We start from the raw sequence: 25,556 nt of genomic DNA on the forward strand, positions 1-25,556 counted from the left end.
AGAGAAAATGGGGCATGAATAGCTGCTGTTGAATTCAGTTAGGGAGAACATCTTGTTAAATGTAATCTTAATTATGCCATTGTAATTTTATCATTTGTGACTTTATTTCATGACTGAAACCCTATGTTTCTTAATTATGTTTTAATCAATAATCATGTCAAGAAATAAACCTGGCTAGTTTTCTGACATATAGCAAAGCATTCTTTACTCTGCCTGGTTACAAATCTGAAAACTGTGGGATTGGGCACCTTTAAAAATTGCTGAGTTACACAGTACATTATGTTTCTCTTATCTAAAGAGCAGTAGGATAAATCCCTCTAGAGGTTCTTTGGCAATTTGTCATAAGATTTAGGAGAGGAAACAAATTTTTCTTGGGACCAGTGATGTCAAGTGAAATTCTATGTCCAGCAGTAAAAAGCTGTAAGTATGACTGGTGAGCTCCTTAATGGCTTTTAACTGAGACCAGACCATTTAACTGAGAGTAACCTGTAAGTTTGGGGCAATGGTGCATTTGGGGTTAACTGTACACCCAGTCTCTCTCTCTCTCACCCCTGAGAATACTCTAAATCATCATGCTGGTCTCTCTATGTCTTCTTTCTCTTCTACACTTTATTTATTGTGACTGCAAAATCTGACATGTCCAGTCCTCTTCTGTACATTATCACAGAGATCACCCCAGCTGAGGACTGAATTTCAAGTGGAGATTGTAAGGGCCAAAATAGTATAAGCTCAAAGGGCTATCAACTGAGATGTTAATCTGGTGTGCCAGTTTTCCAGTGAGTAGTGATGTCACAGTATTAAGCCAGAATCATATAGAATCATACTTAGATCCCCCTGACTGCACAACTTGCATAGTCACATGTCTGTGTCACCTGGGTGCACACAGTGCATTCTTGGAAAGAGCAGAACTCATGAACCTAGAGCCACAGAAGAAAGTCAAGAGGACCTCACTTTTTTATTGATAGAAAAGCAGTGCTGGTAACAATTTGTGCAGATTATGAGGGTTAAAAGAAATAATAATAATAAAAAATGATATATTTTATCTTTTGTTAAAGAGGAAAGAATAAATGACAGTTTAAAATCATTCAGGATGTCATCTGAAAATATTTACTTGGACAACAACATATTGCAGCCAGATTGCAGACACACACATAAACCAAAAAGGAAATATTTGTTAGTGAATAAAACATCTTATTTTGTTGCTACTAACTGAAAGCACTCAGATTTTTCTAGCTACTGCACTTCCCTCAAAAACTACTACAGAAGATCTATGAAAGAAAAAAAATCTGTAGTGAAGAGTTTGTGTTTTAGAAGAGCATGATACAGAGAGGAAAGAGTAATACTGGCCTGAATGTATCTCTGCTCATGAGTCAAACCCTGAGTAGGTGCAAGCAGCAGGTGGCTTATACAATTTTTTGGTTTTTCTGTTTTGTTTTTTTTGTTGGTTTTTTTTTTTTTTTTTTTTTTTTTTTTGGGGGGGGGGGGGGGTTGGTTTTTTTTTGTATCAGTACCTACAGTTTACTTTTTTTTCTGATCTCTCTTTGGTTGCATTTAGCTTTAGCCATTCTATCGTTATGCAGTCCTTACATTAAATATTTCCTTCAAATTTCTTCTAAACCATACTTTTTAATAAATAACTCTGTTTCAGCTGAACTCTTGCTCTTACATTCTTTCCACCTAAAAATAAGTTTATTTAGGTTTTTGTCTCATGTTTGCATTCACCATTTGGTTTGGGGATTGTCACCTAGAGAAACTGATGTTCCCAGTGAGTCAGTGGGAGGCTTGATTTGTATCACTGGAAAGATACCGTGTGCTCAAACCATGGGAAATACTGAAAACTGGTAGCTGGTGGAGAGGAGTTGAATTTTAATGACTGAAATGAATTTGTGCTAATGATCATAGCTGGAAAATTGTAAGAATATTTGTGGTTTGGGTTTGGAGTTATTTTGTTGTGGCTTTTTGAGGTCAGCAAGTTGTACTATGACTGATCTGCTGAAGCACTCCTATCATCCATTAATCATCCTCAATACAGCCTTTGGCTTGACCAGTCTCAAATCAAGTGGCTTGTAGTTCAGGTAGGAAAGGTGGCTCCACACTTCAGCCTGCTAAAAAGATCCAGGAAGCAAGCTGGGCTTTGAAGTTTGGCTGGCAGCAATCTGGCTGCAGTTACCAATGGATAACTTAAATGGATCTTTTTAGATGTAGGGGAGGGGCGAGAATCTGTGGGAAGGTTGATTACCTGAACATGGCCCTTAAATGTGGTAATACAGTAACTGGGAGAGGATAGAAAAGCCACAGAGCCTTGAAAGCTCTGTGAGCAGCTTATGTTTGTTGTTACAGAATACAAGGAGAAGAATGGCACAGTCAAAACAATGAGCTAAGAAAACTAACTTTGCTGCTGACAGGCTAGAAGCAAGGCAAGATGGTATTTGTCAAAGACAGGGAAACGAATATTGTGGGAAGCAAGTAATGAGAGAGTGAGTGATGTGGTTGTAAGTTTCTGCTGTGAAAAAGTGCTATGCAGTGAGAATTGAAAGGTAGACATGGATAAGGAGGTCACATCTAAGATTATTCACAATCATAAGTCTTTGTGGTACTTTCCAGTGGTAAGGCTAAAGGTAATGGGAAGAAAGACAGGATTTGGCTTTGAACATTTTGCACTTAATCTTAAAGTCTTAAGTCAGAGCACTAAGAGGAAATGTCAGTGCAGCAGACTATTAGTTTAGCTTAAGTTAAGTGAGACACGTCTATGGATGGGTAATAAATCTGTTGGTCACTGACCTAAAAATGATAGATGATTTTTTATTTACCAGTATGGCTTATTTATGGGCAAAAAGCATAGAGGGAATAAGGTGCAAAATTTCTGCTGAGTGCTGGGTCATGGAGAAGATGAATAAGCACCTTCAGAGCTCTGCTACAGGAGCAATTGCAGAGGGAGAAGGTTAACCGTGTGAAGATTAAGTTACAGACATCAAATGAGAATATGCTGCTGCTAGGAAGGAGACAGTAATAGGGTGGGTTAAATACCAGGTTTGCCATTTGATCAAGAAGATTATTAGAGGTTGTCTCAAAAGGGTTTTGAAAGGAATACAAAAGACACAAATTAATTTGTATGGAAGAGGAATCTCATCTAGATATTGTAGACAGCCCTGAAAGATAATGGTGCACTAATAATGAAAATGTTGTAGTAAAGAGTGAGTTTCCCTAAAATGAAAGATATTAAAGCATTAGAGGCAACAGCACACTTTTATTTTGTCCTATCTCTGTTGCACATATGCTTGTTTGGCACAGGTATTTTTCTTTATGTATGTATGTCTCTTAAATGGAGATCTTAGATACTGCTCTATTATATCTCATAGTGAGGCTACAAAAAATCTGTTCCATACCTCAAGAAACTGTTTACCTTATATCCATATGTGCTGTCATCTGAACAGAGTAGCTTCAAAATTAAATATTTTTTGCATAAATCTTTAATCTTCCAAGTTCCATTATATCATTTCATCAGTGACATCTTCTGGATGTGGCCTCAGTGATGGGTGATGAATGTAGGACCATAGTGTCAACAGCATGGGACTTCAGACAACAGCAGTGCCACAATACTGCTGTGGTTTGGGTATCTGCAATGACAGCCTTGTGACCTGTTCTGCATGGACAGAACTTTTTACAATCACTGCCACTCTCCTACACTGACAGAGATGGTCAGCAGTATCTGCAAGGCCTCTCTGCTCCACAAGGCTGTGAGCAAAGGCTGCAGACTGGCCATGCTTCCCTCTGCTCCCTGATAGCATGCTCACCTCTCCCCTGCAGAGAGCAGAGGGATTACAGGGGAGCAGTGCACAGGAAGGGACCATCTTGTGCTGGGGCAGAGTCCTCTGGGAATGGGAAAAGCAGACTCAGCCCTTGTGCTCCTGAACTTTAGTGCAGGGTCAAAGGCCCATGGGAACAGCAGTCCTTCCTCCTTCCCCAGTGGCATCAGATCGGCAGGGAAGCTGTCTGAAGTCCTATTGATTGCTTGTTCAGAAAGTTCAATAGTGTCAGGAATGCTGCAATACCTTTTCTTCTTTTTGAATTGAAGTCACAAAAGAATAAAATGCTTTTCTGCTCTGGGAGGTGTCTAAGATCAGTGAATCTCAGTGATGATTTTTTGTTGGCTTTTTTTTCTGTTTGTTTGTTCGGGGGTTTTTTTGTTCGTTTTTCTTGGTTTTTGTTTTTTTGAGTGGAGACACTACCATTTATCTGGTTTGTGTTTACTGAGTTTAAATGTATTGTCTACAATTTTTCCTTTCTTAAATAGTATTTTGTGAAACCCTTCAAAATTATCACCCCAGCTACAGAAATCTACAACTTTGTGGCTCATCAGCACTAGCCTGTGTAAAGAGGTAGTGTTCCTCCTGCAGCCTCTGCCTACCAAGGAGGTGAACATATTGTTGTGCTTTCTCTTTGGGGATGACTTGCATTGCCTGCCAGCTGCACCTGCTGGGATGGGCAGCACAGATCTGCAGCGTGATCATCTGAGTCACAGCATCTGGGGCCTCAAGAGATGAAAAGGGCATCACATGGAGCCTATTCCTGCCCAGTCCCTGTGGAGGACTGCAACCTAGACTGCTGCTTTCTCTGCCTGTTAATGGGGATGAGAGCAGGGTTCCTCACACACCTTCTTCACCACTATTTCTAAAAACAATGTGACCCTGTCTGATATCCAAATGTGCTGCAAGTGCGTAAGGAGGAGCAGCCAAGTGAACTGGAAACTGGACGTCAGCTCCATATGATACATGACCCAACCACAAAGAACAACTGGCATCCTAAATCAATGCTACCCTTTTAATAACCAATTTCCTGCATAGAATCATGTCTATAGAGATATAAATGGCCAAATCCTGTTTCTGATTTAAAGGAACAAGAGCATGTCTGTTTTCACTGTAACAAACCAAGTTTATAGCATAAGATGGTAATATTTAAAGCCTCCCTAACAAAGACAGTAGAGCTATAAACCAGATTTCAAGGGATTAAAACACTGGGTTTGAGGTCTTTCTGTCCAAATATTTTACAAGTACAGATTTTGAATTACTTGGTTGTCCAATCCTATGTATGCTTCTGGTCCTAAGGTCCTGTGTTTCAGGATCTGGACACAAGATTTTTCAGAGCTTTTTATTTACTTGATTTTTTTTTAACTGATTTTCACTTAAGCTGGCTGATTGTAAAAAAGCTATGTCTTATGTCAGAGCACTCAGTGAGGCATGTCTCCCAGAGATCTTTTTGAAGCACTGTAGGAAGTACTGCCCTCAGGAAAAGTTGACTTCCCTAAAGTCACGATGCCAGAACAGACAATGTCAGTGCCTATTTCAGCAGAAAGTCATCTGGGTCATCTTAAATCACCAAGGTAGGTTATTCTTAAACCATTTCTCTAGGAGGACACCTGTTCAGGTCCCAAGGGTACATGCTTAGGTTCACTTTTAATTTAAATTATTTTGAAGGAGAGCTAATCAAAATATGAAAATATTTGATGGTGATTAAATTTAGAATTCACGGATAATTAGCTGGAGGGGATAAAAAAAAGCTATCTGCAGATGCTGAATTCAGCATGTGTCAGTAGAGCTCCAAAAGCATATCCTTCCTATAGTCTTCAGGGCTGCTTTTCTGGGGTTGTCATGCAGTGTTTTGGGAAGACACTGCCTGGGCACAAAGTACGGTAAGTAAAGATAAGAGAGAACATCAGGGCCCTCCTTAGAGATATCTCTTATTCCTCTGACCTTGTGCAGCCAGCTTTACAGAGCTATTCAACTTTTCAGAAATCTATTCCCAGCTAGAAAAGAGCAGTTCCTACTGGGAGTTTTGCTGTGCTCCAAGAAACTTTTGTCAAGTTTCTGAATAGCGGGGAAGTTCCTAATTGCTTTTAACCATCTCTGTCCTCCCCCCTGCTTTGTTACCTTTTCTCTGCTTTTGACTCCCAAGATATTCTGGAGCGTCTCTCAGCTCTCAGAGGAAGCATTGAAGCTGATACAAAGATCTCCACAGACAGCACTCTTTGTCATGCACATGCTTTATTTATCTTAACCCTAAGAACCATATTCTCAAGCTCTGCCTCCTGGTATGTTGTCTCTTAGCTATGGATATAACTACAAGTAAAGAGGATCCCTGACACAGTTTATATTCGTGCCACCACTATAAATGGTTGCATTTTTATTTGGATGGGATGGAGTTCTGGACCATACTTGAGTTAGCAAGCAACACTGCAGTGGCTGAGCTGTTATTCTCATGGACTCTGCAACAATTTCTGTGACTAGTATCTATGTTGTGGAGCCATCCAGCCCCACTTTGAAGCTGCTGAGCCTTTGCACTGCTTTGGTCTTCCCTCCGCAAGCTGCTTCTTTGTCTGTTTGGTAGAAGGGATTGGCAGCATTAGCCTCACCAGAACCAAACAAATACAAAAGACTTTTTAAATAGGACACATCCACACAGACACTGAGGTGGCATTTAAGAAAGTGATATATCAATAAATTATCAAAATAAGCCTGATTGCCCTGACTGAATCCAAACAACAACAACAATCCAATCCAATACTCTTTTAAGATGAAGGCAAAGTCTCCTTGGTTATATGGCAGAGGAACAGAGGGACAGTAAGGACCATGTCTGCAGATTTAGCAAAGCTGCTACGGGAAGACTGGCTGCAGTTTGAAAGCATGATGCAGAACTGAAGAAAATTCAAACAAGAGCTGCATAAAAGGTTTAATATCTGAAAAAGCAGCCTTTTTAATGAGAAACTAGGGATGCCGATACATTTTCAATCACCCGCTCAAGGCTCATTAGTGGAGTAGGCAGATGTTAATTTTGACATCCTAAGGCTGAGTGAGTGGAGCCTGGTTTCTTCCACTGTGGAAGTCAGATGGAGCCTGAGCAGACGTAGCAAGAGAGCTCTGGGGCTTGCTGCTCCTGCTCCTGGGACACAGGAAGAATGGGGCTGGTGACTGTTGCTCAGGAAGTAGGCTTTTCTCACACCAATACTATTTTCTATGCCACAAAATATCTTTTCTCAGGAGAGGAATAAGTCTGGAGGTTTTACATGGTCCTAGACATGCAAATGCTAATGTCTGTGGTACTATTGTCTTTTTGGTGACCTTTTCTGTACTGTCCTTAGAAACACCCTAATCTCTCTGAGCCTAAGGGGACATCCCTATGACTTCCAAGGGGACCAGAGTGGTGCTTACGTCTCCCAAAACTGAGCTGGAGCACGGTCAGGGCATATCCAGCAGAGCAGACCTTCAGCATACCCTGAGAAGTTGGCTAGTCCCATGGTATATACTTTTATTTTCACTCCCTTTGGACAAAGTTCTGTCTCTTATAAGAAATATTTCTGGAGCCCAGATAAATCTAATCTTCCTGAAACTTATGCTTTTGCTTCATTATCAAAGAAATCATCTGATCATTCTTCTCAATTAAAATAAGTATTTTTACTTCAGCTCCTTGGAGATGCAAATGTCTCTTGCTAGAACAAAGTCCTTGACTAACTAATTAATAACTTCTATGAGCTAAGAAAGCTCTCTCCATTCCTCCTCCTTTTTCGATTCTAACATGGTGAAATTATTGTAAACTTACTTTAAATTCTCTAACATTAGGTATATGTCAAAAATTTCCAGTGCAAATATCTAACCATGATAAATGGGTCTTGACTGAAAGCAGACACAATGGTGATTAATCACTTTGGGGTGATGTAATCCCAAGTTTCTTACTGACCATGTGTGTCAGTCTGCCATTACAGTTACTTCCAAGAAGGATAGAGAGTGGTGATGGGCTTCAGAGGTTTTGTTATTCCAGTGGCTCTGTGAAGGCAGGTAACTAGCTATTGTGACACCATGAACAGAGTGGGAAATTCAGAAATAAGTTTATATCATTATGTAAGTCATAACCAGTCTCAGCAACCAACATTATAACATCTTGCTGAGCTTAGTTAGCTGAGACAGTTTCAGGCAAGCACAGAAGCAGCTAGTCCTCTCTTTTTGGTATAAACTGTGTGCTTTATGTCATGTTTTATTCTCGTCTCATATGGAGATGTTTTTCAAAATTAGCAGGCATGCAATTCAGTAAATGTGTTGCTGGAACTATTGCAGTGAGTAGTGCTAATTGTTAATAGAGTTGCTTGGGGGTTTTTTGTGCTGGTAGTTTCGTGACATTGTTAAGAGCTTTGTACCATCATCTATGTGCTGTTCTATTGTCATACCAAAGTTCAGATTATTAAAAGAGTATTAAGATTCTGGGTTTTTTCCTCCAGATTTTTTTTTCTAATGTCAGTGGAAAAAATAGATCTTTTCTGAACAAACTGCACCCCAGCACATCACTCTTCAGACATGCTGGTTTTGGATAAAAACCTCAGATTTCTCTGGATCTTTCCTGAGCTCTGAAGATCCTGAGATTGTTTCTTTATAGTCTTCCCAATGACTGCAACAACTGTAAGTAGTACAACAATAGATTATTTGTCTTCTTCGTGAATTACCAAGTCTATTTCTGCAAGAACTAGCAGAACTGTGTAGCAAGGTACCTGGAGTCCCTATTTGCTAGCTGGGACCACTCCAACTATGGGCAAAGCAGGCAGTGCCAGATGAGTTAAACAGCCACAGCCCATCTGCCCCTTTCATCTGCCCTGGAGCTTTCAAATCCAGCTGTTTGCTGGACCAGGGAAAGTCTGGTGGTGATTTCATGGCACGTCTTTCCTGCAGCGGTGGGAAATCTGGCTCCTCTCTCTCTATTCTTGCAGCAAGTGCAGACCTGTGTCCCACCTTCAGAGGGACCAAGTTCTGCATGCTGAAGAGTAGAGAAGACACACAGAAAAATCATGGACTGTCGCATGACAGCTAGATGAGCTCTGCTGAATCCCAGCTACCAGTGCAAGCACAGCGTGAAAACAAAAGAGCAGCACCACGGGTCCTGGGGTGGAGCTGGGGTAACTTTATTCGGTGGCAAAACTCCCCCTCCTCAGCGTCCCAGGACCCCAAACTGAGGGCAAACAATGACTTCTAAATGGGGGCAGGTCTCAGGGGAGGATACAATCTTTAACTAACCAGGAGAACTGGTGGTGGAACACAAGGCGGGGAATACAATGTAAAAACCAATAAAGAATTTCAAGGGAGAAAAACAACTCCAGTGAACTAATGGGGTTTGGGAGAATACAAAACTGACCGGGAAGTTTCTAGTGGGAAGGCAGGTTCGGGGAGAAATTGACATTTAATGAAAGAAGGAATAAGGAAGGTTCTGGGCAAAGGGCAGGGACAGAAGGGGTTAGCAACTGGAAAGGGGAGGGGGTTTAAAGCTTGGCAGGGAGTAGCTAGGTAACAAACAAAAAACCAACACTTAACTAAACTAAATAACAATGAGGGAGTAAGTCTAGTTTTAAAAACATAAAATAAAAATGGAAAACCTGTGCCACTCTAAAGACAGGAAAAGTACAACATAAGGGAATTATAAAATTACAAATCAAACAGTAAACATAGTAATAACACCAAAAAAACCCACACCACTACAATGGACATGCCACACAGATTAACTTTAAACCCATTTGTGACTCTCAGCATGCAAACAACATATAAAAGTATGATATAGCTGTCTAATTATTAAACAAGGTGCAAATTTTTTAAAGGCTGAATCTTGAGGAGATATAAAAGACCCATTGACATTTTTTGTCCTTTTTTTTCAAAGAGCAGCTAAATTCTGTTGACCTTTTTATGTGATTGAATTAAAAAGTTTTTAAGCCCCAGAATAAGTTTTTTAAAGTCAATCAAAATTTTGGCATTTCAGTATATCTGGCATTTCAGTATCCTAATTTTCATCACCATAAAGATCAATACTGCCATCCTTCTCTGTTTATGGTATTTTATTTCCTTCAGAAGTTGACTTGAGTGTCAAAGAGGATCTCTAGATCTCTGTCAAGCAAGGTTTCAATAAGAAATGGTGGGAAATATTTGTCATGACAGATTATTAAATATCTTCCATTTTTTTGTGACATCCTGACTTCATTTCCCTCAAACCTTTCACAGCAATAGGTACAGGATCTCATGGACCTAATAGCAAACACAAATTCTGTAGCAGACGTAACTGAGTTATTGAGTTTTTAGATGACATGATTCTGTGAGATGGTTTTCTGACATAAAATGCCATCTGCTTTTACTTAATTTTCCTTGTTTTCTTCTCTAAGTAAACAATGAGAGAACATGTTTGTTCTGAAAGGTAGTTCCTTTGAGGCCTGTTATTTTCCTGCATCTCTCTAAAAAGACAAGATATGAATTTGTTAGTGAGTTACCAGACATTTCAATATACAGCACATCCAAGGAGCCAAATAAATGCACTTCATTTGATACATCCTGATATAGCTGAAAGTTTGAATTTTAAAGTCAGATTTACCAGAAGGATTCTGGGGCCACAGTCAGGAGCAGCTAACAGCTTTAATCTCAAATTATCTTCTCTGTTTTCTGCAAGAAAGATGTATTAATGTTTTCCAACACTACAGTTTGTATTGCAGACCCACATTAATGTTGTAGACCCATCAAAAAAAAAGGGAATAAAATAAAGCTTTCGAAATTTTCTGTGTTCCTACCAGAACAGGATAATTTTGCAGCTTTTAAACAATACTGGCTGGCAGCCAAAAGATACACTAAATCAGTGTCAGACCTTTAATAGCTCATAACATTTTAATGTCTTTTAAAGTATTAGATTGTTATAAGGGTACTATGATATAACAACATTGTTCTCAATTAACACCTAAGAAATATATTCCTTGCAATACTCTTTAGTTGTATTTACTCTTTCTGTACTTAGTGGTATTTTCCAGACTCTCCCTTACAATGAGGGGAAGATTTGATTTTCAAATGGCCTTCACAATGTTTGCTTTTGGTTGAAAGAGAGCTGTAGTGTCTGCTGAGACATCATTAGCTGTGGGGCAATACTACCACACAAATAAAAAGGGACCTGATTAGACAAGAGTTGCCTGATCTATAGAGTAGCTCAGGCTGCAGCTAATCCTATGCGTAGTTGCAATTAAAAAGGCCTTGGTTCTGTGTTAGGTTTGGAGGGTTAGTAAATTGAGACTGGTTATTCATCTTGACTTACCTCTTGATTTCTGAAGTCTATTTAACATAGTAGTAGTAATAATAGTAGTAACAATAATAATAATAATAGCATAGTAATTTAAATTTCAAGTTGTTTCCAAGGACTGCAGGGTTTTCCTTTCAAAAAGCTGGAATGAGATCCATTTTTTTTCATCATTCAGAGCACAATGACAGCAAATTTCTATGTTCCATAAAGCTCTTAAGGTCCTTTGGTAACAATCTTACAACCAATATGCATGAGATACAGGCTTCAAATTACAGCAGAATGTGCCTGGGAAAAAAGGTAGTTTAAAACATTCTGTACTTACTTGAATAAACCTATTTTAGAGAACGACTATAGCGAGTAGGACTCTATGGGGCACCCTGTGTGACAACAGACTTCCTAAGTCCTTAGCTTCAAAGAGTTTGCCCCACACTGAGAGTGCCTTTGGCTTGCAGCCCTCTGACAGTGGCAGGGAACTGAAACCAGAGACTGCTTTGGGCATGCTGGGTGAGAAATCATTTCAAGGAGCCCCATGGCTGCAGAAATTTCCCGGGGTTTAAGACGTTGAGGCTCAGGCCTCTTTCAGGGTTTTGAGCACATGCCCCCGACCCCTGCCAAATGCAGACACCCAGGGTTGGGGGTGACTGGGCCATGGGGGTCTCCAGAGCTTTGGTGGAGTCACTCCTTTACTCATGAACACCCAGCACCTATTTGTTGGGTCAAAGGACACTCTACAGTCTAGGGACTCAGGTGGCATGTGGGAACTCAACATCCAAGCCCACAATGCTAAATGTTTAATACCCACTGTCATGTTTTGATACTAATTCAAGCCCTTGTTGCCAGGCTCAGCAGAATGGACATGGAAAAGGCAGGGTCCTCTCACATCTGCAGATGGTCTGATCAGTTCAAGGGAAATCAACCTTGATGGGCTTGGAAAGTTTATGACATCTTTGTGTGTACTCTGGATGTTCTGCAGTTAAATAAAAAGTTCAGAATTCAGAAGCTGTAAACAGATTTTTCTCAATACTAAATCTATAATGCTATACTTGAAAAAGTGCATTTATCATAGACAAAATGGAGTTTCTGAAAAACATTTATTAAAAGAGACTAACTACAGCTTCCATTACTCTTGACAAGATTTCATATTTCACTTTTTGTCTTTACCAAGTGCATTAATAGCTTTTAAAGCTAAATTATATGAGTGCTAGATATTTCAGCAGTGCATTAGAGGTGGAGAAAACAGAATTTTGTGGCTTTGTGTACATGCCTGGTGATCAAGAGAAAAAGCACAGTGGCTAGGACTGTTTGAAAAAATGTGGGTTTTTTTCTCCCAGTCCAAACAAATTCATAAAGAAATTTTTTTATTAAAGAGGTAAAATTAAATTAAATTTCCATTGCTTAACTGATGTTTCTCACAATATCCTGAATATTTGAATGACTCAGTATTCCTGAACATATCTTTAAAGCCTCTAGAAACCAGTAAGTCAATTCAGAGGTTGTTTGAGTTGGTATGCATTTGTCACTACCATTTTCACTACTTCACCATTTTTGCTTGCCTGATGAGACACCAGAAGCCAGAAGCCATGTGGTCAAATGTTCAGCAGTGAACTGCAAAAGTGAACCATTTTTTAATAACCTAAGTCCTGAAATATCACTTATTCTCTCCAGTTTATAAACATTTGCAAGCAGAGCAACTGACCTTGAATAAGTAGATCCAAACTCTTGAAAAAGCCCAAGACACTTACAATATATAAAAAAGTAAAGCAAGTCACAAAATTACAGCATTTCCTAAAATCTTTGCCAGTGCAATCACTGTTCAAAATAGGTTAATGTCTTTTTTTAGCTGAATTTACCTAGTTCTAAGCAGCCACTCATGTCTTTATGTTGTAACTGTACAGTACAATTTGACTGGTTGTCTAACACAGCTAAAAGAAATTAAAATAGCTGCAAGTAAAATAATTTTTCCCAGCTGAGTCCCACATGAGCTCTGGCTGATCTTTCTTTCACTCAAGTTAAGATAGTAATTTTCATGCACGTTACATTTTTCATTCAGACGCAAGAGACTTGTTTAATGAGTTGCCGGAGGTGCAACATCTTTACTTTGAAGCAAATTAAGCCACTTTCTACAACAAGATGTAGGGTTGGTTACATGTGTGTGCGTGTGTGTGTTTACTTTATTGCCATCACCACACTGCTGTGTGTACTTATCCTACTACAGGCTACTATTCCAGGCTCTGCACCGATGTAAGGATTGGTGCAGGCCAGCAAGGGTGACTCACTCGTTGTGGAGGCTGAGAACATGGGAATATGCCTTTTTTTCCATACCATCCAGTTTAGGGAATTAGCAGAAATTCTAGGCTGAACATTGAGTCTCTTTATACAGAACATGACTGGCATCTGTGATTAGGGCAGCAGAACTGAACTTCCAAGGTGAGTTCAAGTGATGCCTGGAGAGGCTGACCTAGAAGAGAGGCTAGACAGAGCTAAAGGAATAAAGTAGGTATTTATTGAAAGGCCTTCAAAGGATACACCTTGGGCAGCACAAGACCCAGCCAGGGCTCTGCCCAAGATGGACCCAAGATGGATGCAATGGGGATGACTGGTCATGAGTTTTCACTCTTTTATGAGTTTTGATCCATTTACATATTGGGGTCAATTGTCCAATTACAGCTTCAGGTTATGAAGTCCCATCCTCCCAGATTGCTCTCCTCAATTCACTGCTGTTGTTTACACTTCTTGAGCCTAAAGCTGCAACTGTGTCCTTGGTTCTCAGGCTGGAAAAGGATTGCTTTGTTGAACTAAACTGTGACGAGAACTTGCTAACACTCTATATGAAGTTCAGAGTGGCATACTAAGGCAGTAGAGCATCTAAAAAATATGAAAGCTAAAAATTAAGACATCACAAGCAGGTTGTTTTGAAAGGGTGAGCAAGATATGTGGACTTCCAGGGAAGGGAGTAGCTGCTTTCTGGTGCGGTTTGCACCAGGGGTGAGTAAATTATTTGAGCAGTTTGGCTGAGCCAGAACAGAATTCCCTGCATATTCTTTAAGAGCGAACTACCACCTATTCAGTTTCATGTTCCACTTTTGTGCACTGTCTATGGGAAGAAGGAAAATTGCATGTGATTTTGACATTAAGCTCTGCCTAAAGGATGTGCATAAAGATTACTGTGCTTTTTTGAAGGTGCTCAAAGCAGATAAATGAGTGTGTTCTCCACTGTGACAGATCTGGTCTCAAACAAGGATAAAAGAAATTTGGTGGACATTCCCCTCAGGGAAGAGATTCAGCTTTACAGTGACATAATCATCAATCTCAGCCCACCAGTCACACCTGGCAAGTTGTTCAGAGAGACAATACTAAGTAAGGCATTTGCTGAACAGCACTAAAAGTTGTTTATGCTGTGAGAGTCTGAAGTGTCCAGTGATGTTGTATTTGCATATTCCAAACACCACCTCCCCAGCAGCCAGGTGCAGTGTATTGTGCCCTTCCTTTGTTCACAACAACATTCTGAAGCACAACTTTGGAGATGGCAGGCACTTTAGGACAGCTTTGCAGATGCTTTTCCTTCCTTAATCTTGCTGAGATGGGTTAGGAATATTTTCACATATGAGCAACTCCATAATACACAGGCTGAGCCCTCAGAAAGTATTATTAAATTAACCTCATTCCTCTCTGTGGAGTGCTTCACTCCGACCAGTTGAGTGCATTTTATTTCTATGATATTAGTATCTGCTGTAAAGAGTTATGTTAGAGTGATTTAATTTTTCCAACAAACCTACTCACCATCTGCATTTGGCAAAACTCGTTGACATCAGTCTTTGTTGCTTAGCAATAAACACTTGTGCTGACTCCAGTCACAAAGAGTGTTCATTACTTTGTCATTCAGACATTTTACACAGCCTCCATGGCCTCAGAAATTGTTTGTTTACACTGGCCTTGGGAGAGAGGTGGAAGAGCTGAAAACCAAATGTGTAGAATGAGAGGAAAGGCACACCGATCTTGAAAGCTGTTGGACACAAATAGTAAAGAAGCTGTAATAGATCCCCAAGTTTGATAATGAAGAGAAAAATATGAAAAAGAAATCAATGCAATACTATCACTATAAAACATTAAAGCAATTACAGAGCTTGCCAAACATCAACAGTCTTGAACACTATGAAAGTGTTTTGTAATAGCATCAGTGATCACATTCCATCAATATGTGCTAGTCAAGATGTGCTAATCAGCAAGAATATATGATCTAAAAATGTTCTTTGTGGTTTTATTCTGTGTCTGTTTGTATATAATACCTGGATCATGTATTCTAACTTGAACAAAATATCTAAAAAATTTGCATTTTGTAGAATTCTATGGTAATTGCCTTGTTGCTCATAACTCCAGAATTAGTTGAATTTGACAATAACTTTTATAGTTAATATTAGCTCAGAATTGATCTGCGCTGAAACCTTTGAGGAAAGTTTTATTTATAGAAAGTTAGTAGAATAAGTGCTTAAAGCTGCACAATTATAATTGCTTTACTTGTTTAGCAGTGCCTATGTCCCACTTCTGTTTAGATATCTAATTTTAAGACATTAACCTTTGGCACTAAGACTAGGAAAATTGAACTAGGAGGGTCCAAAAAGGCATAATTAGAATTGAAAATTAAATGGGTCACTTGTCATGAAGCGTGTTACATTTAATAGATGAACAAGCTAACAAATGAATATGACAGTGAGTCATCCGAAGTCAGAAAACAGCACACTGTTGGAACGTCAGATGATTTATAGAATGCATAGGTTTTGCTTTTATTTGTGGATACATTGTGCAAAATAAGTTGATCTTTTTACATGGATAGGAGCAGAAATGCAGAAAAATTCAGAACATGCCATAACAAATCTGTTGTGGACAGGGCGTCCACTGCAAAACATAATTGGCATATTTTTCAGGAAATGGCAAAGAAAACTTCCCTGAGGAGAACTTCATTCAATAATTTGGGACCTAAAATCTGTTTACTTTGCAAGTGATGGGTTTGAGTCTAGTATGCCAGTTGAAAATTTTACTTTCAGTCTTAATCAAAATAGTAATAAAAGTATCCAACAAGTATGAACTGGGAATTTTGAGTTAGGCTGCTGGTGAAGCACATTAACCTTAACAGAAACTGCCGTCATATCTAAGAAAGATTGTGTGTAAAATGCTGATCAGGCATGTGTAAAGACCACAGCTGCCATGCAACCTTCAAGACCAGAATGAGAGATTAGAATGTGAGCTTTGTTACAAAAGTCACACTCTTTCAAAATGCAGGAAAGCTCAAAGGAAAAGTGCCCCTTCCATGCTAGCCTTAAGTCAGGACATAAGTTCCCCACCTGCAGGGGACAATGCCATGGTGTCAGTGCAATGCTGACCTGAGTTGCTGTGGCAGGGGTGTGATCATATTGTCCAGACAAAGGCACAGAAATCCTGAATTTGACTCCCAAAGGCTGTTCTGCTCACTAGGGTTTTCTTTGGGAATTTGCAAGGCAGCATTGTGTTGCGTGGCCATGCTCAGTCTGCTGAAGAGAATTTTTATGACTGTCTGAGTGGATGTTCAGTTCAGACACATGCAGCAGTCAAGTGCAAACTTGAAAGCCTGACCCTCAGCCTTTTTGGAAATGTCTCCTATTAAATACAACATGCTGCTGAAATAGAAAGCAAAACATAAAGGGACCTGTGCTGATCCAAGATAAAACTTTTTCCTTCAATATGAAGGATAAAAATGTAAAAGCAACTGGACAGAAGGGGAAAAACCCTACTCAAAAAGTCACATTTTGACAAGAAAATTGTTTGAAAGATGAAAGATGCTACTCTGAGGAGTCAGAGCTTAGGAATAACAAGAAATCTAAGGCTTCTCTTTTGGCAAGGCTGGTATTCTTCAATACCCTAGAGCATCTGTAAAAGTTTTCTTACGGAAAAATGCTGACTTTTCTAAAAATGCAGTCAGTGTAACAAGAACAGTGTATTCTCAGTGAATGATGTGTTAGGCTCTGTGCTCCTGACAAATCCAAATTCAAGCTGAATGACCAATTGCCCTGATACAGGTTTGGAACAGCTCCATGTCTGCAGCACTGATTATATCGATAATTCCCTTCACTTTTCTTCTCCTCTCTCTCTCTGTGTCTGGGATGTGGGTTTTTTTATTTCTAGCTACTTTTTCACTATTGTTATGTGGTAAAGAAAGACTTCAGCATCAATAGTAAACATTTTTTTGAGCAAGAAATAACCCCCATGTCAAATTCTGTGTCCTGAATTGCTTAGACAGCTCTGAAATGCTGTAGAAAAACACCATCCAACTAAGCCTGAGGTGGGGCAGACAACAATTTTTTTTCTCTCTTGGTTCAAACCCTTGAGAAGGTTCAAACTGGATAATCTAATGGTGTGTTCTGGATTTCAAGGTTGCAAATAAGGTTAATGAAGTGGTATTGGGACCCCAGGCTGTGGTGACAGTTAGCAGAGCCATGTTTCAGCCACACAGAAGAAAGGATAGACACAGGCTCCAAGAGGCAGTGGGTCATGGGTGCAGTTTGATACTCCCCATTCCCTGGTTCGGTGGCAAACACCAGCTGCTCCTGATGTTTCTTCTTTTGCCCATAAAATTGTTATTCAGCAGGTCTCCAGCTGAGCTTCTTGGGTAGGAAGCACTATATTAGGGTTGTAAGGAGCTGTAGGGGATTCAAGTGGTGGCGAGAAAAAACACATAAGAGGCATCTTTACATGTGAGTTATGCCGTTGGGGAGCTCTGCCTATAGCTTTTATATATTTTTCTAAAAGATATCTTATTCAGCAAATATTTTCAGCACTCAGTAGAATTACTGTGAAACTGGGATATTGTGTACTGCCACTCGTAAAAACACTAATTCAGGCATCACAAATATAAAATAAAAAAGGCTATAGGGGAAATAGAGCTGATTCGCTGTCATTCCTTTATTATGTCTTTTCCATTATGTATTTAAATTCATAATTTTTACAGTGTTTCATGTGGTGCAACAATAGAGCTGCAGAAAAAGAATTTTGCCCCTGCTGCCAGTAAAGCTACAAATTCAACAGTTTATTTCCTCCTTGAGGGATACTTTTTCCATACTTTTATCAACGAAGTGAATCAATGACTCACTGCTTGCCAATACAACTCACACTGCGTTTTCTCATTTCCCTAGAACCGAGACAGTCAGTATAAAAATAAATGTCTGTTCTCACCACTTCCTGTCCTGCTCTCCAAAAGAAGTGTTTCAGGCATTTAATTTCTCATCTTTGGCTTTCCCAATCTCTCTCTCATTATTGATGGGAGTGTCCTGCAACAGGAAATGGCCCTGTCATGTAAGCTTCAATGTGTTAAGGATTTCTTCCATCTAAAAATAAGTACCAGAACTATCTTCTAGTTTGTTCCTCTTCTTTTGTGTTAAATTCCAAATGTCATACATAGTATAGAGCTTAGAATAAACTCAACCTTTTATGCCATTTAAATGCAACAAACTGCTTTTAACAGTCTGCTTTGCAAATGTACTTGAAATCCTATTAAGCATTTGCCATGTGGCTCATGATGTGTCCATGCTTCAGGAAGAATTGGTACATGATGCATCTGCTGACTTCTTTCAGAGATTAATATCTGCATTAGAAAAGTACTTGGGTGACAATCAAGAATGAGGCCACACTAGGATTTTTGTATGGTCTTAGGTCCTCAGAAGGAAAATACCTTTGAATTAATAGTCCACCATCCCAAAATCTCAGTGAGTTAATGGAAAACCTTGTACACTATTAATGTTGTTACCAATGACATTCAAATAAAAAAAAAAATCTAATTGTACATTAAACCACTGTTAATCACCCTAACATTCAACACCATGTATCTGGGTACATATAGTACATATTCATCCCGCATATGAAAAATACATTCTAATTAGCTTCTTCTAATAGAGATAAAAAAGATGCCCAAAAAGCACAATGCTTGCATTTATTGTGTAAAATATTATATAATTAGATAATCTCTGATACTGAATGGCTTGGGGAAAAAGACTCAGGGCTAAGTCACAGATTCTAATTTCAGCAGAATCTAATTTTATTTGGAAATAGTTGTTACTTGAACTCTCTCCTCTGTACATTAGTCAACATAACTGTAAAACCCATTAAAAACAGGGCTCTTTGGAATTGTTAAATTTGAAGATGAAAAATTCTGCTAAAACACATCAAAATGTTTTCCACTATGAAAAGAGTGTCTCTTCTTTCTGGCAGTTGCTTAGTCATGAGATTAAAGCTGTGAAAAAAAAAGAAGTGTGACACCAATGCCTTCAAAAAAAAAAACAAAAAAACAAAAAACCCAAAAACTATTAATAATTACAGTTTTAATGAATGGCATGCTGAACATTTAAAATCCAAATTCAGTGGAGCAGCACTAACAGTTTATTCCTCCCACCAGCACAATTATCAGGTCAAGGCTGCAGAGAGGGAGAAAGGTTTAATTTTTGGAAGTGAGTGGGAGTGAAGGTTCTGACTGTGTGGTCCTGCAATGCATGACACTCTTGAGTTTTCTCAGAGTGCAGCTGAGGAAGAGGACCTGTTTTGGAGCATGGCCATGACAGTGATGAAAAGCAAAAGGAACCGTTAAGGGAGAAGGGAAGGTGAATTTGACAGACACAGTGGGACACCTTTGCCAGTTTCCTCACTGCCTGCCACAGCCCATGAGCATCATTTGGCCAACGCGACAGAGACTTCCATGGCAGTACCTCGCTTCAAGCCGTTCGTCACCAGTACAGCTGCTGGGGCTGGCTTTGTCAGGAGTAGAATGTTGAGCATGTCAGTTTTGACAGGATCTCACTGGAAGGTTTCCTTTTAACTTTGGATTGACTATAGTTGAGCTCCGTGAATTTTTTATGACAGTGTGTCTAAATCCACTTCTCCCCATGCTGGCGGGATTGCTCCCTGAAAAACACCTCTTTGTGTCTTGCCTGCATTTTTTGTCCTTCTTTCACCTGCCCAGCCCTTATTTTCAGAACCGCATATTCACCTTTGAGTGTCAAATATCCATATCTTTCATTCAACTTTTTCTTACAATTCACCTCTCTCAGAAGCCTCTGTCTGGAAGACAGGAGACTTATCCCTTTTTAACTTCTTTTGCTTTGGTATGATTTTACTAATACTACATGTAAACTGCAAAAATCAAAAGGGAAATAAGCAAAAAAAATAGGATTTGTTAAATCATGAGTATATTTTGATTTACAGGGTCAGGCAAGTCATCTGAAGCTATATTACACTTTCCAGCCAATGTCAGACAAATTACTTAATGACTTGCTTCTAGGAATATACAATTTTTATTGCATTAATGGAGGTTTTTCACCTTCTTGACTTCATGAATAAGCAGATATAGACACAAGTACATCGCAGTCTGAAGATAATCAAGTGTATGGTGGGGTGAAATTTGCTTCCCTCCTGCTATGCTATACCTAATGATGTTAAATCCTGAATTAAGATGCATGACTGCACAGTCCTTCTGCAGATAAGAATGGTTTCTTCCCTTGAATACTAAAATGGTTGTGTGGTATCAGGTAGAAAATTTGTGGTACAAAATATCTTGAGAAAATAATTGACTCGGTGAATAATTTATTGAATTTGCTGAAAATATTGACCTAGATTTAATGTTTCCACATTCAGAACATGGAAAATGAGTTAAATTGGTATGTGGAGTTAGCCTAGAGTGAGACTGTTGCAGCATGATTAATTTACAAGTGTGAGTTGTTACTCAAGAAAAGCCACTTAGCTATTAAATGCTCTGCTTGGGTTAAGCTGACATTTTCTTCAAACTAAGACTGGTGGTCTGATATTGCTAACCATTAGACAAGCTGTGAAGAAGAAATTGGGAGTGATTAACAGACTTGGTGATAGGTAAGGACTGCAATTCTGAGCCTTCTAAGTCTTCATGTTTACTTTTTTGATCACCTTTGAACCTGATTTGATACCATGTCTCTATCAGCCTGGTGGCTTAACCACATCTTATCTCCTTCTGTATTCAAATTGCAGAGGCTATTAGAAAGTCTGGTGCACTGAAGTTTAAAGTACCTTAAATAAGTACTAGTTTACTTCTCAGAAAAGTGGCTGCTAGACCTGCCTAGATTTTTGTCAAAAAAAAAACAACAAAAAAACCCAAAAAACAACCACAACAACAACAACAACAACAAAAAACATCAAATAGCAGAGAAAATTCAGAATAGAAAATTTTATTTCATGTCCAGAAGAAAAGGAAGAACTGGAGATGGACAATTAGATAATACAAAAGGAAAATTAAATAAAACTTATAGATGAATGTAGTTTTCTTTTCATTGTTTAGATTGATGTATTTTCTTTTGATAGAGACTCCTTGTTTTAGTGGACATCAGATAGCCAAGCTCATATGATGTCAGACCTTTCTAAGAAGCAGAATATATCAGATAAAGCTTTCAGACTGGACATGTACTACATCTGCAGCCATCTACTTGTGTAGACTTACCCTTTCTCACCAGAATGCATTTTGTCTTGCCTGATTTACATTAATTGTGCAGTTTTTGGCTATGTAGAGCAATCAGTGAGCCAGCCTTGCCCAGCACCAGGCATGACTGTTGGCAAAAGTATCCAAGAAAAAAGCTGCTTGCTAAAATCTGTCAGCAGGCTGAAGCTTTTAACAAATCTTATTTTGCAGAAATGTTCTTTGCAGGAACAAGTTCACAAAAGGGGTCACATTTTTTTTCAAGAAAAAGAAAATTGTGTCAGCACATGCTGGCTACAGGGAAAGGGCTCTGAGGGGTATTGGATTCAAAGTGTTGTGGTACTCATGAAAGGAATGGTGAAAGTGTTTAAGCTAAAAGGGAAAGTTAAAGGAAGATAGCACAGAATCTGTGGGGGAAGTAGTGGGAACCTCCAAGAGTGTAAAGGGATGGGAGGCCAAGCTTGGATGCTTGCCAAAAAGGGGTCTGGTTGGGGTTCAGGCTACAATACCACTGTGTTTACAGTCACCCTTTAAACTGCTATTTGCAGCACAGAAGTCATTAAGCAAACTAAGGAAAACAACTCTGTATGTGTTAGCAGCTTCAAAATGATGATGATCTAAAGAGAAAGAGAGGATGGTAGAAAGGGTAATGTTTTATAACAGGATTATGGGAAGGAAAAAGGAAATGGCATTTTAATCTTTGCTTCATAAATAAGTGACCAGTAGTGGGAATAAGAAATAAGAAATAAGAAATCCCACACTGTCCCCTACTTTTGACAAGAGTACCCCAAGCACTCATGTGCAGCACCATTAAGGCCTAAAAAGCATATCTCTTTCAGTGCAATGGCAACAGGAGATTCAGGGAGTCCTTCAGTTTGCAAATGAAGACAACCCATCCCAGCTAGATACTTATGGGTGTTATGATTTTAGATACAGATGTCTGAGCTCTCTTCAGAGTCAGCAGGGAGAGCTCAGGGAGTGAGACTTTACCTCAGGCTGAGCAGAGTCACTTACTAGACCAGCTGGTTTTCTAGGAGACAATTTTTTTCTGGGACACCTGGACACCTGACACCTCATTTTCTTGTAGACACAAATTAAGAATCTTAATGATTCTCAATGTAAAAAATGCATTATCAAGTAAGACATAAGATGTGTATTTATGGGGGAATGTTGAAATCTGTTAGAATGTCTATAATACTTATCAAGTGCAGGAAAAAAAGAGCTACACTAATCTCCAAGTTCTCTTAACAGTACTTTCTTTGCACAATGCTGTCTTGCACCAGCAACTCATATATTTTGTATCTGAACTTTTCTGAACAGGAACTATTGTGTATAGGCAAAAGAAGTGACAGGAATGAATACCAACCTCTGCTGAAGATTTGCAGACCCTCTTCCACTCTTTACCACTTTTACTAGACCTGTCACAAGCTGAACACACTCATCGAGACAGTCCCTGTAGTCGGGCTCTTGGTCCTTGTAACCAGCAAGAGCTGAATAAAGAAGTACCAGGTATAAGTCTGCTGGGCCCTTTCAATGTGTAAGAATCTCTTTTTCTTGGATTGTATGTTGGGCAGTCAGCCTGAGAGGATCCTCACAAACTGAAGGGAACGACATGCCCACACTGATCATTTCCAACACTCGACGTCTTCTGTGCCATGGAATTGCTGATGGTGTAACAGCCAAGATGCTTCAGTAAAAAAAATTCAGAAATGGCCAAGGAACCAACAACTGAGCAGCAGGAACTGAATATCTTTTGGAAAGCACATCCTTTTTAGTTCACAGGTGGTGTGAGGAGGAACAATTGACTTGAAAATTACAGCAGTTCTGCAATTTCTTCAAATTGACATAAATCAAGGAATAACTACTTAGAATAACCAACTCCTTACTCCAGGACATGATCAGAACTAGAAAATTATATTGAAGCTGGGAAGATGAAGAGATGTTTGGATATGCTGAGATCACAGTTTTCAGCTGTAAGCACAGGAGTGCACATTTTAACAATGGAGCAGATGCTTCCAATTATCTGCAATAAGGGACACTTGAAAATCTAGCTGGTATTAGGTGGCTGTCAGAAGGCTCTTGGATAAGAAGAAAAGTATGCAAAGTGCAGCAAAATAATTTTACTTTCATAACACATTAATTTTAAAACTGCTCTACAAGTAGAAAAACTTGTGTGTATTCTGATGACTGAAAGCAAAACAATCAAACTGGAAATCTTAATGTAGAGTGCTTTTCCTATTTTAAACCATGACAAACTTTACTCATGAAATATTTCCTTTGATGTTCTACAATGTTATTCAAATTTAAATAGATTTACATGTTTAACTGTGCCTACTGCTTGCTCATATAGTGCTTACATATGACCTGAAAATAAGATTCCCATAGAAATAGCTTGTAAAATACAGAACTGTACAACATAGAAGAGGCCGTACAAAATAGAAGAAATATTAATGCAGCCCTTTTATTCACTCTTTTGCAATTACTGCATGCCACAATCCTGGGACATGTTTTTTATTTGCTATGTGCTTAGCAGGGTGATGTTCAGGAAAGCTGAATTGCCTGCCCAAACCGTGCATGTTCTGACAGGAAAATTCATCTATTGTCATTTGCTCCTTGGTCTGTAGTAACTCAGGCTCTCTGCACTCTCTGCTGGCCTGTTTTTTTCTCCTGAGCCAGTTTTTTTCTCCAGTGTGTCAAGCCTGTGTTCCAGACACACCTTCACACTTCCCCACCTCTCTGATAGTTGGGCTATCACAATCCTTTCCATAGGAGTGAGGTGTGACCAGTAATCTGCAATTACCATTGTGAAGACACAGTGGTAACTGTAGATATGCAGGCTTTGGATAAGGGTGCTCTGAACAAACCAAAACCAAGCTCAGGATAACTCCACATTCACCCATGCAGCCAGGTGCTTTGACCATATCGACAGCATGTGCCAAATGACCCAACAATGAAACCACAATTGTGAGTTTGTTCTCCTGGACAATCCCAAATACATTTTCATTTCTGAGTTCCAGCACTCTTCTTTCTTCTTCGATTATCGGGTTGGGGTGGAGTCAATAAAACAGAAACAATCTTTTGATGAAAGATTTGTGCTCTTAGACTTGTTCCTCTTTAAAATGCATGCATCTTGGCTGTATAGAGAAAATGCTCTTTCAGCTTGTCTCCACAAAAAGTATGAGAAAAATACATCATAGATAAATTTTATAGTAAAAATTATTAACTTGTTGACAATTGAGATAATATTCTGCTGATAAAATAAATATACCTTTTTAAAAGGTCCTTTCTCTCTCCACTGCTTTAAGATGTGATTGCTAATTTATATGCAGTACTTGCACACAGTAGAGTTTATCCACGCTTCAGATGCAACTCAAAAATCCTGTGGGAAAGTGCTCTTTTCTTGGCAGTTGTACAAAACCTCAAAAACAAATAATTGAAATTAATTTGAAAATCATTATTTTGGAACTATATGCACTCAGTACTACCACCTACAATTGTGTCTGCAAAAAGGAGTATTGAAATTGATTTAAAGTAACACATTCTCCATTCAGCAAACTCCTTAATGATTACTTTGGGACAGATTATTGTTCTTACTCTTGGTGGTCTGCTAAGTACCCCAGATGATTTGACATTGGCCTTTCCTGGCTGATTTGCGGTGCTCTGAAGAAAGAGTGGATAATGAATTCTACATTGCAAGTAGATGCCTCATTTCATTCTTCCTGAAGATCCACAGGAAGCTGCTCAGCAGTGATAGTGAATTAAATAAATTCTGAGCAGCTGGTGATAACCTCTTCCTCCAAATGCTGATCCACTCTGGGAAAGCCAAGGAGAGGTAACTGCTTGCTTATTTGCATGTGTGGACAGAAGTCTTAGAGGTTATTATTAAGACTTCATTGCTTGGTATCAATGTCATTTTGTAAAGAAAGTGAGTCCAAGTCAGTAGACTGGGTATACCATGAACAAGTAAGGTCTTACCTCCTCATTTACCTGCCTGGGAAAAAAGACAAGGAGTTCAAGG

General features: G+C 39.1%; 1 protein-coding gene across 1 annotated transcript in view; it reads left to right on the forward strand.

The window, feature by feature from the left end:
- Positions 1 to 24,956, forward strand: part of HTR1B (5-hydroxytryptamine receptor 1B) — a 39,806-nt gene extending 14,850 nt beyond the window's left edge. The window contains exon 2 of the mRNA XM_039728125.1: positions 22,859 to 24,956. The gene's annotated coding sequence lies outside the window, so the exon portion shown is untranslated. The remainder of the gene's footprint in view (positions 1 to 22,858) is intronic.
- The last annotated feature ends 600 nt before the right edge of the window (positions 24,957 to 25,556 follow it).

Source organism: Passer montanus, unplaced genomic scaffold (assembly GCF_014805655.1).
Source record: "Passer montanus isolate IOZ18808 unplaced genomic scaffold, ASM1480565v1 scaffold11, whole genome shotgun sequence".
Lineage (NCBI taxonomy): Eukaryota > Metazoa > Chordata > Aves > Passeriformes > Passeridae > Passer > Passer montanus.